The sequence below is a fragment of the Danio rerio genome, chromosome 5 (assembly GCF_052040795.2).
Source record: "Danio rerio strain M-AB ecotype USA chromosome 5, GRCz13ab, whole genome shotgun sequence".
Taxonomy (NCBI): Eukaryota; Metazoa; Chordata; class Actinopteri; order Cypriniformes; family Danionidae; genus Danio; species Danio rerio.
Genome location: NC_141025.1, coordinates 46,088,669 through 46,102,071, shown reverse-complemented (window position 1 = coordinate 46,102,071; position 13,403 = coordinate 46,088,669).

The following is a 13,403-nucleotide window of genomic DNA, read 5'->3' as shown; positions in this document are numbered from 1 at the left end:
AATGTTGCTACTGCATCTCAAATTTTCAGATTTAGATCTGTGAAGAGATAATGCTAACCATTGAGGACCTCAAGTACAACACATATGAAGAGATGATGCCAACTCTCGAGGACTTTGAGGACAACACATACGAAGAGATTAGGATATGATGCCAACTATTGAGGACTTCCAGGACAACACATAAAAATAATACACAAATACACTTAAACATGTACACATAGGGCCCTTTCATACACCCGGCGCAATGCGGCACTACGACGCAATTATTTTTTGTAAGTTACAGCTTGACTCAAACATCGTTCTCACGTTTTGCACCATGCTGTTTAAATAGCAAATGCATTTGCGCTCATATGTCCACCCATAGGCGTTCTGGTCTAACAAAGGAGGTGGGTTAAGGTGCATTGCTGGCGTATTGCTATTTTGAGGAACTAAAATACACTGTTCAATTGACCAGGTGAGATGAGGCCTAAAGTCTAGTGCAATGTTAAACAATGGTTAATACACACAGGATGTACAGAAATACGCAATTATCTTTACAAATGAAAAAAAAAATTAAAGAATTAATATGTTACAAAAATAATTATTTTTTACAGAAATATAAAAACCATACGTTCATGCCTTCATCGCGTGGGGCTTTTCCAGTTTATTCATGACAATTTGCTTTTGTATAATGTTATTATTATTAGCAGTATTATTTATTACATGCATATTTGTATTTGTTTTATTAAAAACAAGCTTAGTGTCCACCTGTCAGGTTTCAGACCATATGGGATATAGCATGTGTATATAGATATAACTAGTTTATTCGCTTGCTGGAAATTAGAAATTAATTTAGAAATAGGTTTGAAACAAATCTTTGGGCTCAACAAACAAAATGATTTATGTAGGCGAATGGATGTCTGTGCATACAACACGGTTCCTTATCCACGAGAGTGAAAGTGAAAGTAAATAATGAGGAGGCTCGTTCTCTCATTCTCGTGCCGCAGAAGCTCTGTTTAACTGCTTTCTCGCTAGTGAATCGCTCAGTTTTTCCACTTACTAAGTCCGCCATGTAAATAAATAAAATAGCAAAAGTGGATTCGGGCATGTCCTTTTTGTGTTTAATGTTTCCCTGTTTGTCCTGTGCTTGTGTACATTGCTTTGCCTTAATTTGTGTTGGCCATGTGCTCCTCTTGTCTTTCCTCCTTGTTTTCAGTTTTCCCACCTTCTTATTTAGACCTTGTTTCCTGATTGTTTTCACCTATCTCTTGTATGCTTTGCTCTATAAACTGAGCTGTGTGTTCTCATTTCTTTGCTGGTTCATTCCATGTGAGCTTGTTTTTGCTTATCTTGTATCCTATTATTTTATCCTTACATGGTGTTTTGTCTTGCCTTTTCTTCTCTCTTGTTTATTTACTGTTTGTACTTTTTTTTTGTTTGTTTCTAGTGTTTACTTAATTTTGTGTTCTAATCTTTGTCTTGCTTTTATCCTTATAACCATTTTTGTTCCCTTTTTTTCTATCAATGCCAGTCTTGTATTAATTATATTATTAGTTGTCTTATTAGTTGATTGTTTAATTTCTCTCTTTAAGATTCTAAAAGTCATCTTTTCAGTTGTATCCAGTTGCCCGAGTCAGTCTAGAATTCTTTCTACTTGGATTTATATGTAATTTTATATTTTCTTTGAGATTTAGTTAATTTTATAATTTTATTGTAAAATTTATTGCTGCCTTTTTGCTGTCCTGTCTTGTGTCTCATACCAGGGATTCTCAACCTTTTTTACTTTGGGGCTCACTTATAATACATTTGTTATACCTTTTATTTTCTATTATCAGCATTTTATAGAAAAATATGCAATTTTATTTAAATGTAAATAATTAATGTAAATATTTAAATGTGTGTGTGTGTGTGTGTGTGTGTGTGTGTGTGTGTGTGTGTGTGTGTGTGTGTGTGTGTGTGTGTGTGTGTGTGTGTGGATGAATGAATGGATGGATGGATGGATGGATGGATGGATGGATGGATGGATGGATGGATAGATAGATAGATAGATAGATAGATAGATAGATAGATAGATAGATAGATAGATAGATAGATAGATAGATAGATAGATAGATAGATAGATAGATAGATAGATAGATAGATAGATACAAGTTTGAAAGTAGTTATTTCAAATATAGACGCAAATTTTAAATATAAGCGAGAAAGCAAAATCACTTGCCCTTTAGATGGCCTTGTAAAAAACTACAGGGCACAGGGCAGATTCTGCTCTTCTTCTTGGCTTTGTGTCTGTTCACCAAGACATTGACAAGGTTTGTTTAAGCTCAAGTCGACCATGGCCTGTTATTGTATGTATATATTATTACGGTGTATTTAAAGCATGGCGGTTCCTTTGTTTTTCTTTTTTTCTTTTCTTTTTTCCCTCTTTTTATCCTTTCTGTTTATTCTGGCTTGTTGCATGAGTGAGTGACGTATCACTGTAAACCAATATCGGTCAGTTGCGCATCTAGCTTCACCTTTTGGTACCCTTTTGTTGTGCTACAAAAAGTGGTATGTTAGAGTTCGCTTTTAGGTCCCTTTTGACAGTGGAATTGGCCATAAAAACGTACTGAACCGAACCGTACCAGACTGTACCACTCAGATTAAATGAGCCATAAGATTGCAGGTTAATTATGTTTGTATGTAAAAACTTACATTTGATTGTAACTTTAACATGTTTTGACTAATGAAATTGTGCACCTTTTTAGAGCTTCTTTAAAACAATAATAAAGTAACAAACACTTTACAAATAAACTTGAATTGAGTTTTATGCTTTAAATGGATGCAGATATAAGCAGGCAAGTTTTTAATCAATGTGATATTTATCTAATGCGACTTCATTTATCCTGTTCATTCAAATTCAACGCTAAAATTCGATTAAAGATGCAAAACTGAGTAGCAATTACAGCTAAAACATTTGCAATAGCTTAACGTGCTATTTCTGCTTTTATAAGCCTAACAATCGGCCCACAAACATCACAAGTTTTTCTTCAGGGGAAAGCTAGTGACTTCTGTTTGGTTACTGGCTAAGACTTTTTATAGGTTTTTCCAGAAGAAGAGAAAAAGAAAGTGAGCGAGAAAAACTAGGCCTGTAATGGGCCTGAAACTGAGGCAGACCCAAAAAGCCTTTATGGAAGTGCCAAATATGAATCATTGTAGTCCGGATGCCAGACGGGCCTCTCCTGTGTTGCTAAGAGAAAAACCCCCACCCCGTCCCACCATCGAGGGGCAGCGAATGGGGGGTTAAGTGCTTCAGATGGCTGTACAGTTTCAGTTGTGTTAGATATGACTGGATGCTCCTATTCCTGTAAAGGCTGCCTGGGTGGTCCGAGGCAGGGGGCTGGATTTTAATACTGCCACCTATTAGCTCCAGTAGGCTGTGATTTATGCAGCTGTCAGCTTGAACTTCATCAGGCTTGCTGGCCCTGATGAGTTGTGGGCACCCAAATCGGGACTCGAACCTCCCGGCCTCTCTTGAGGAGCTAAAGTAAACGTTCCTCTGAGGGAGGGAGAAAAAGCAAAGCGAGAGGAGGATGAAAAAAATGAGAGGAAAATACAGAGAGTGCATACCTATGTCTTGCTCAGTCTCTCTTCTGAAATATGCCTCCTTTTGAATGTTTGGCTTGTCCGGAGGCACTGAGAGTAAAAAAAGAATAATAAAATAAGATGTTTGAGCATAGTAATTGTGTTTAGATACCAACAACGCTCTTGTATTTCCTTGTTGACAGTGTGCATAATGTTTATATATATATACTTTTAGTCCTTGTTATAGTTGACAGCTCAGTATAGGAAGTCTGAATTAAATGTAAACAAACAATTATTACAGTATTATTAATAATAATAAAAATAATAATAATTCAATAATTAAATTAAATTTATTCATTCAATGTTTTTCTTTTCGGCTTAGTCTCTTTATTAATCTGGAATCACCACAGTGGAATGAACCGCCAAATTCAATTTAAATGTAATTATTATATTCTAATATTCACCTGTAACCAGGTTTAAATAAGAACAACTTATAATATCTGCCAGTGGCCACAGTAATCGTTTATTTTTTATATATAATTGTGGACTGCTGTTTGGAGCTTCTATCTTTTCTCATTCACTTTCCTTGGGCTTAGTCCCTAAATTATCAGGGGCCACCACATTGGAATGATCCAACAATTACTCTGGCATAGGTTTTTTAAATGTAGCAGATGCCCATCCAGCTGAAACCCAGCACTGGTTTGGCAGTCAACTTGTCATGATGTCAACTTGTGCGTTGTTTTCTCTTTTCTGATAAGGCAACATGGCACGAATGAGGCAAATTATACATGTTCGCAGCAGCTCACAGAACAGTAATCTGCCTCTGTTCTTACATTCGCAATGACTTGTATGCAATTAACTGAATGTACTTAAAAAAAAATACTTAATTCCTTTTAATGCCTGTTGGTTCGGCATGCCCTTAAGAAGCATCACAGTGCGCTTTGGTGAGGAAAAATTCCTGTGTGCGTGTGGACATGGCCTAACTCTGAAACCCCAGTGGTAGGAAACACCCAAACACTCTCTCTCACACACACTTTAGCCAATTTAGTCCAATTCACCTGTACCACATGTCTTTGGACTCTGGTGGTAGAACAGAAAAATGGGACTCAAAACGGACTTGAACCAACGGCCATCTTTGAATTTATTATTTGTTTATATATATAGAAAAGTGCAGTGAAATTTCTTTTTTTTAAAGCTTATATTTTCTTGACATAAATCTTTACTAATTTTCATTTTCCATATAGTAATATGTTTGTTTCATGTGCATGTTTCGGGTTCAAATACACATAAGCAAACCAAGCTGCTCTGAGATGCTGAAAACATGTTATTATAAAGGATGCTCATATGAGCTGCACATATGAAAAGATTACAGTCCTGTGCATCGGATTACTGATTGGGACAATAACATTGCAGCTTTTGTAATTGATAATTCTGAAAAAAGTACAGTTATTAAGTCAAGTAACTGGCCATGTAACACATTTTCATATCACATTTGGCAAGTAACATATTTTCATAAAGTCGCATTTGGCACTTAACAAGTGTTAATGTACGTGTAAATAATATCCTACATATATAAAATCCTATATATATAGCCGTAACTAATTAGAACAGGACATCACTGCTTGGCTCTGCAAACCAGAAAAGACAATCTTCATATAGAAACCAGGTATCATGACTTCAGCTCTGGTGCCAATCAACTACCCTGATTTAGATTTAGATTCCTGGCCATATTGTCTACAGAGGCATTGCTTATTAATTTCAGACTTTGGGGAAGGAAAGCATTACTGTTGTTTAACTGTAAAACAAACCAGACAATAGTCAATATCCATTATGTTTAATATATGTTCCACTTCACAAATGCAGTAAATAAAACAAACTATCTAAGCATATTGTTCTTTTTTCTGTGATTTAGTATGCTTGCAGCAATTACAGCACATGTTTACTTTCCTGCTACAATCGTATCATCTGCAAATGTATGCTACCGTTCAGAACTTTGAGTACAGTAACAATAAATCAAAAAAATATAGTTCACCCCAAAATTAAAATTCATCTACCATTTACTCACCTTTCACTTGTTCCAAACCAGTGAGCTGTTTTTCTTCAATTTTTGTATTTGGTTGTTCTGTGTTTGTTTTTCCAACTATAGATGTCAGTGGTTACAGGTTTCCAACATTCTTCAAAACATATTTTCTTGTGTGTTCAACAAAACAATAAAACTTGAACTGGTTTGAAACAAGTCAAGGGTGAGCAAATGATGGAAGACTTTTCACAATCTAAAAGTAATTCAAAAGCTAACCCCTTCTCTAAATTTCCACCATATCACTTTGAATTAAAGCATTGGGAAGATCAAATGGGTCTAATATTGTATGCATGTTATCAGCTCTGTGCTATTGTGTACAAAGCCACATTTCATTTCATTGATATATATTGTTTTGGAACATATTAAATTATACGAACTTATATAGCCTGGAGGCTAACATAATCATAATAAAATTCACATAAAAAAAATATTCACTGGAGAAAAGATTTGCAATTCAAAAGAATGGTATTGTTTTGAATTCTCCATTCACCGAGTGGGTTCATCCTGAAAAACTAATCAATTTATAAATGTTCCTAAAAACTATTAAGCAGCACAACTGCTTCCAGTAGTTGATGATGTCACCTATCTACATTGCACACATACAGTGCTGTAGTCCATCTTTGTTGCATTGGTTGTCAAGCACTGGTGCATTCCAATAGACATTATGTCATTATTTTCACTTTTCTTTTTTTTTTTTGTTGTAAAATGATATAATGTATCATTTTAAAGAAAAAACAATAACAAAAACAAAAAACTTGTACTTCAAAATTAGCATTTTCAGCCCCCAAAATTATATGTAAATGAACAACCAACAGATTTAGTTGAAAACAGTCTTCCATGTCAAAGAGGTTTGGCTGAAATCAGCATCACAAATTTACTTGTCAATGAACCCTAATAAATGACAGCACAGGCCTTAGACATTTAGTCAGCCCAAACTCTTTACATTGACAGATGACTCAACTGACTGAGAGATGACTGTAATTTACTGTAAATGAATGAGCCATCCCAGGCTCACTGTAAATACATGCCTCAGCAAAAGTTTTTTTTGTGAAACCTAAAATACATAGCTTCAGACACATTTTGTTGCATGCTTTAAATGACAAATACTTTAGGGGGTGCTGTGTACATTTTTGCAAATCCGGAAAAAATTACTTAGAAAAAGTTGTGCTGTAAGTTTCAAATACACAACCTTCACCGTACACTCTCAGACATGAAGGTACAATCCTATCACTGGGGTGGTATATTTTCAAAAAGTACACTTTTGTATTTGACAGATGCAAAGTGTTTATTTTGGCTAACAACTTTATATCCTGAGCATACTATAAGAGTTACACACTTGTACTTTATTGATATTGATATGTACAGTGCTCAGCATAAATGAATACATTTTGAAGAATATTTTCTCCATTTCTCAGTGAATATGGATAATATATATAGGTGCATTTAAACAAAACAGATTTATTCACCAAAAATATTTATTAAAATAATATTTTAGTCATGGAACATCTTCAGAAATGGAAAGATAATACATTTAAATTCATGCAAAATATTGCAAAAACAATTACAAACTACAACATTTCAACAAATTTGTATATATTTTTTGTTTCTCTTGATTTTTGCTACTTTTAAAAATAACACTAAATTTGGCCTACTAATTTTTTAACCATTATTTTAATTTCATTTGTAAGATTAGCTCCAGTACTGACTAAATTAATGTATACAGTTTGCACAAATATAATATTGTACAGCATCCTGTAAAATATTAATTAAAATGAGATACTTGTGAGGGGTGTACTCATAAATGATGACCACTGTACCTTTAGGTACAAATGTTGACCTGTTACATACAAAAGTGTACCTTTTGAAAAGGTACAACCCCAGTGACATGTTTGTTCCATACAAGATGAGCTACTGAGCAAGCTGACCATAGCAGAAAAGTTATCCATATATGAACAAAAATTGGTGAGGTAAATTTATTATATTACAAATCATATGCACATTAAGTTATTTTGTGGTATTTGTTTTGTTGTTGTGCAATGAACTGCATAAAAGAAATCTTTTTGTTTTTTGATCATGACAAATATCAGCAATGTGAAAAGGAACAAAAGTTGTTGGCTTCATGCTTCCACATAGCGTTCATTTATGCTGTGTGTGTGTGTGTATGTGCAGAAAGCAGTTTTCTGCTTTCTTACAAACCCTTTCTCCTTACAACATAAAAAAGTACCACAAAATTCTTTATTTATATATTAGTCTTTTAAAGGGATAGTTTACCTGAAATTCAGAAGTGGAATTTCTGTCATAATTTACACACGCTTCACTTGTTTCAACCCCCCCCCAAATGTTTCCAACATTTTTCAAAATATCTTTTGTGTGTGTGTGTGTGTATGTTCAACATATAATCATAAAGGTTTGGGACCACTTGTAACTACATAATGAGTACATTTTAGGTGAACTGTTGTTTAAACATCGTCAACAAATGTCTATGTCGCTACGAAGAGCGTTTCACATCCCTCCTCCCTTTATTTTACATGTGGGAAAATGCACAACACAAAACTCTCGGTCGCTCAATGCTGCCTTAATCACCAATCAAAATAGCGCCCTGATCTCACCACGACTTAATATAAAACATCAGCAACACTATGAAGAACACATGTCTTTTTTCTCTGTTCATTATGAGGAAGGTGTTAGCACTAGCATGGGGTACTCGCTAATTGGCCACCAGATGGTCATTATGTGGCATGTTTTGAATAGACAGGGATTTTTGAGGCTTGTTGCGGAGCACCTGGGGTGTTTTCTGATTGGACCTTTTCTCGACAGATGATTTATTCATGTCATGTCATTGGTCAGACCTCTGTAGCCACAAGGCAAAAATTAAGGGGGTAGTTTCCAAAATGCCCAAGGCATGGGATGGAAAGAATGGGCTCATTTACACAATGAGCCTTTAACAATGTAAGGGGTCAGGCCGTGCATTTGCTTTGCTCTTAATTCACAGCATAAGTTAATGTAACGTACATGTTTTGGTAAAGCTAAACTTTGAGTGCTAGAATGTTTAGAGTCAGAGACTAAAAGGCATATTTCAAGTGTTAAACGATAAAAGTGTAAAACAAATGACTATTACACATTTAACTATTCTACTATTGCATATTTTATTGTAATTATTGCAGCCCAGGCTCATTCTGAAAACGTACCTCTACATACATTTCTAGAAGGCACCAAACAGGCTCCAGGAGCTATGTTTTTTTTGCAGTTTTTGTTTTCACGAATCCACCAGAGGCTGCTGTGTATGCTTTTTCAGATCACAAATTTCTCTAGTGAGTGCCATTCATGCCTGTTGTTCTCGCATAAATCCACCAGAGGCCACAAAAGACTTACTGACTTACTGAGTGACAGATCCACCGATCACCCCACCCTCACTCTTCCCTAAACCCAACAAATAGTATTTTAAAAAGCACCAATTGACCCACCCACCCCTTCCCTAATGCCAACCACAGTGTTTTGAAAAGCAATCCAGAAAAAAAGAATAGCTCTCTTATTTTTACATTTTCAGATTTCACCATATTCTCACCCTGTTATTTACTTGTTTATTTTATGTTTTGGCTTATGTTTTTGTCTTACCCGCTTTCTGGAATTATTCTTCGCCAGACTCGAACCCTAGCATCGTTATCAACTCCTCTCTGCATCTAAAGTCCACCATTATACATGGTGAGGTAACTGGACAAATTGGTAACAGCAGAAAAGTTGTCCATACAGGGGTAATCGGTCAGCTGATAAGCGAGAAAAGGAATGGCATCATACCGCCCTGTATCATTCATTATAAAAATCAAATGCAGCTATACGAAGCTCTGGTTACATAATTCGCGATCTCCAGAAATGTATATAGGGCTAGGTTTTCAGAATAAGTCTATGTTAAAAAAAAGCATAAAATCACTGTTTCCTATCTCTGCGATCTTCATGGTTAGTCCACATATTTTTTATCAACATTACTCCTCAAAGTCCTCCTTTTACAGTTTAAGTGTAAATTTAATAGAAAAAATAACCCCTGCCACTGATTTAAAGCCAGACTGGAATCAGCTGTGGTTGGCCCAATTTACCCAACATAAATCAGCTGTGGGTCAATTAGTCAACTGTTTATTTATGATCATGATCATGATATTGATATTGATATTGTTTTTGAACTGATATTATTGCAGAAGCAGAGGTTTTTATACTGTATCTAAGGTTTGGATTATTGTTTGTGCTATTGTGGGATGTTGTGTGTTAACATTCGTAAATACTACAAAAACAATTCATCATTTTGTTGAGAGGTATAGCTTGTCTGGTAAAAAAAAAAATTGACAACCCAAGCTCATTTTGATTACGTACCTCTATATACATTTCTGGAGAGAGCAAAACACATCCCAGGAGATATGTTTTTCTGCAGTTTTTGTTTTTGCTAATCCATCAGAAGCCGCCTTGTATGCTTTTTCAGATTTCAAATTTCTCTAGCAGGTGCCATTCGCTGCTGTACTTGCATAAATCCACCAGAGGCCGCTGCTGACCAACTCAATGACGGACTGACCAACCGACCAATCCCCCACCCTTCCCCTTCCTTAAACACAACCGATAGTGCTTTGAAAAGCACCTATTGACCTGCCTACCCACTTCCCTAAACCAAACTGCAGTGTTTTAAAAAGCAATCCAGAAGCCCTCTGTTTTTTACAACGTTTTTCGATTTTACCACATTCTTAACCTGCTATTAACTTGTTGATTGTTATTTTTTTGGCTTCTGTTTTTGTCTTACCCACTTTGAAACTGTTCTTTACCAGTCTCAAACCTCATTAACTCTCAACTTACGTGTCATCCACATGCAGGTAAGCGATCAGCTGGTTAGCGAGTAAAGGAATGGCGTCATACCGCCCAGTACCGTTCATTTGTAAGAAGAAATGCAGTCATACGTAGCTCTGGTTACATAATTCATGATCTCCAGAAATGTATATATGGCTTTGATTTCAGAATGAGCCTATGCCAAAAATGAAAGCATTGTGGAAATGTGTTCACTGACTGCATATTGGGTGAAAACAACATGAAATATGTAAATAGTATGGCCACAAAACGCTGATGCTGTGTTCATTGCCTAAAGAGTTTTGAAAATGTGACAACAGGTTGGACAAACGCTTGTTAGGGACAGAAAAAAACTGTAATCTAGAGTTAGTTAATGTTTTTTTTAATACCATGAATTGTGACCAAAACTAAAATGTTACCAAAAACATGCAGTGAGACATTTAATTGGCCTTTTGTTAATTGTTCATGTAATGTTATGCACACATCAAAATAGGACATCTGTTTTTTACCCATGCTCATTCCTTTTATAAAAACAAAAACTAACATAATTTATTGAAGCTACAATAAAACATGCATTGCTTTGTTGGTTTTGTCTGTATATATCCTCAGCATTTAATTCTTCCGTCAGAAGCTTTGCAAAGTCCCCAGCAATTATGAGTATGCCCAATTTATGATGTGGTGCGCCTGAGTGCAAATATTTGGTTTCACTGTGTTCTTTCTGGGGTTAAACCCATATTATGCACTTCAAAGTTTAAAAAAAAAACGCTTGCACATGCGTGGAGTGTGACGCTGGTCTCCTCAGCCAAGTTGTCTTTGTAAAGGGGTTTGTTTAATTTACATCGGGTCATGTGCAGAGGTCATACTTGTGATTTTGCAAAAGACTTTGCTTGAGGTCACCGATAAACTTTCCAGATGTGCCAGGATGTCAAATGTGCATAAGCAGAAGCGTGTAATTTTGTGACATGACGATATTAAAGATGGCAGTTTGGTTTCTTGAGCAAAAACTTCATGGGCAGCTCACCATAATTTAAGGTTTTACTCACATTCAGCCATTTAAGTGGAGAAATGTAGGATAAAATAAATAAAATATTTAAAGATATAAACAAAGACTGGAAGACCAAAAATGGAAGTATTACTAATAAACACTTGACTGACATTTCATAACAAACGGGACATTCTGACAATGTTCCCTATTCATTTTGAGAAACTACTGTATAAATAAATAAATAAATATATATATATATATATATATATATATATATATATATATATATATATATATATATATATATATATATACACACACACACACACACACACACACACACACACACATATATATATATATATATATATATATATATATATATATATATATATACATACACACACACACACACATATATATATATATATATATATATATATATATATATATATATATATATATATATATATATATATATATATATATAGGGACTTAATATATATGGGGACTTAAGTTTTAGAATTATAGCTGCATTGTAAACCTTTAAATTTGTAAAAACAATGTAGCTAATCGATCTGCATTGGGAACTCAGGATGGACTTGTGTGAAACCCAGGATTTTTTAACAATGCAAAAACAAATTTTACAGTGCAAGTGCTGTCCTAACAAACCCTACATCAGTCAAAGGAAAGACTATTGATTCGCTGTGTGGTGTAGGCCTATCAAAAATGTTTCAGTCATTTCCAAAAATTTTCAGTCATGACTGGTCTTGTGGTCCTGGGTCACATTTATGTGTCACTCAACCAAATTTAAATGTTTCGAATTGGTGAAATGAACAAAAACAAATCTAATAAATTCTGTAAAAACACATTCTTACATTATATTATATACTTATGTAGCATAAATATTTTAAGATCAATTACCCATCTACTGTTGTGAGAGTAGGTTATTTAGTTTTATTTGTTTAGTATCAGCATTTCTCTAAAGTATCTGCTAGTATTTTCTCTCTCTCTCCAGAGGTTGGCTGATGAGCCGTGACTGTTCATGTGTGCTCGAGAGTCTTGATCCAGAACAGCGAGCTCATGCAGCCTCATTGTCCTCCTACAAGGGGTTTGTGTGCGCAGAAGAAGCTCAGTTTGTTTAGCTCAATGGAGCATTTTAACCCGCATGGCCAGATGCCCGGCCCAACATATGGTGAGAATCCACTCAGAGAAGATTGAAAATTCATGGAGCACTCACCAACTCTCTGGTATATATCACACGAGGCCAGAGGTCAATCGGAGAAAAGATTAGACTTTGGTTTGTCGGTCTGTCTTTCTGATTTTTATTTTTCTGTAGTTAAATGTGTAATCTTGGAGAGCAGCACCACCGTGTGGGCATCAGATAAATAACAATTTTAAAAAAAACTACTGCACTCATAAAGCTCAAAAACAGTGAAGCCTTTTCGATCTATAAAGAAATGTGAAAAAATAATTCATGCTTTTATTACTTCTAGGTTGGACTACTACAACTCAATATATTTCGGGATTAGTCAGACAGCTCTATCCCGTTTACAATTAGTTCAAAATGCTGCTGCAAGACGTTTAACTGGTATCAAAAAACATGACTATATCACACAGTCTTACACTCTTTGCACCGGTTGCCTGTGTCACTTTTAAAATTCCTCCCTTGGTTTTTAAATCACAAAATGGCTTGGCACCTTCTTATCTGTAATATCTGTTGACTGAACATTAGCCTCTTCGATCATCAAATGTATCCCCATCAAATGTAATGCTCTGCCCCTCTGTATTAGATCTATATCATCTCTGTCTGTTTTTAAATTTAGGTTGAAAACAAGGGTGGAGCCCCAGCGTTGAAACTCAAAACATCTTCTTTTTCTATAGATATTTTTTCTCTCTTGATTCAGTTTTTTTTTTTTTTTTTTTTTTTTTATAAGTGAAACCTTCTTAATGTAAAATGGAATACAATAAATTCAC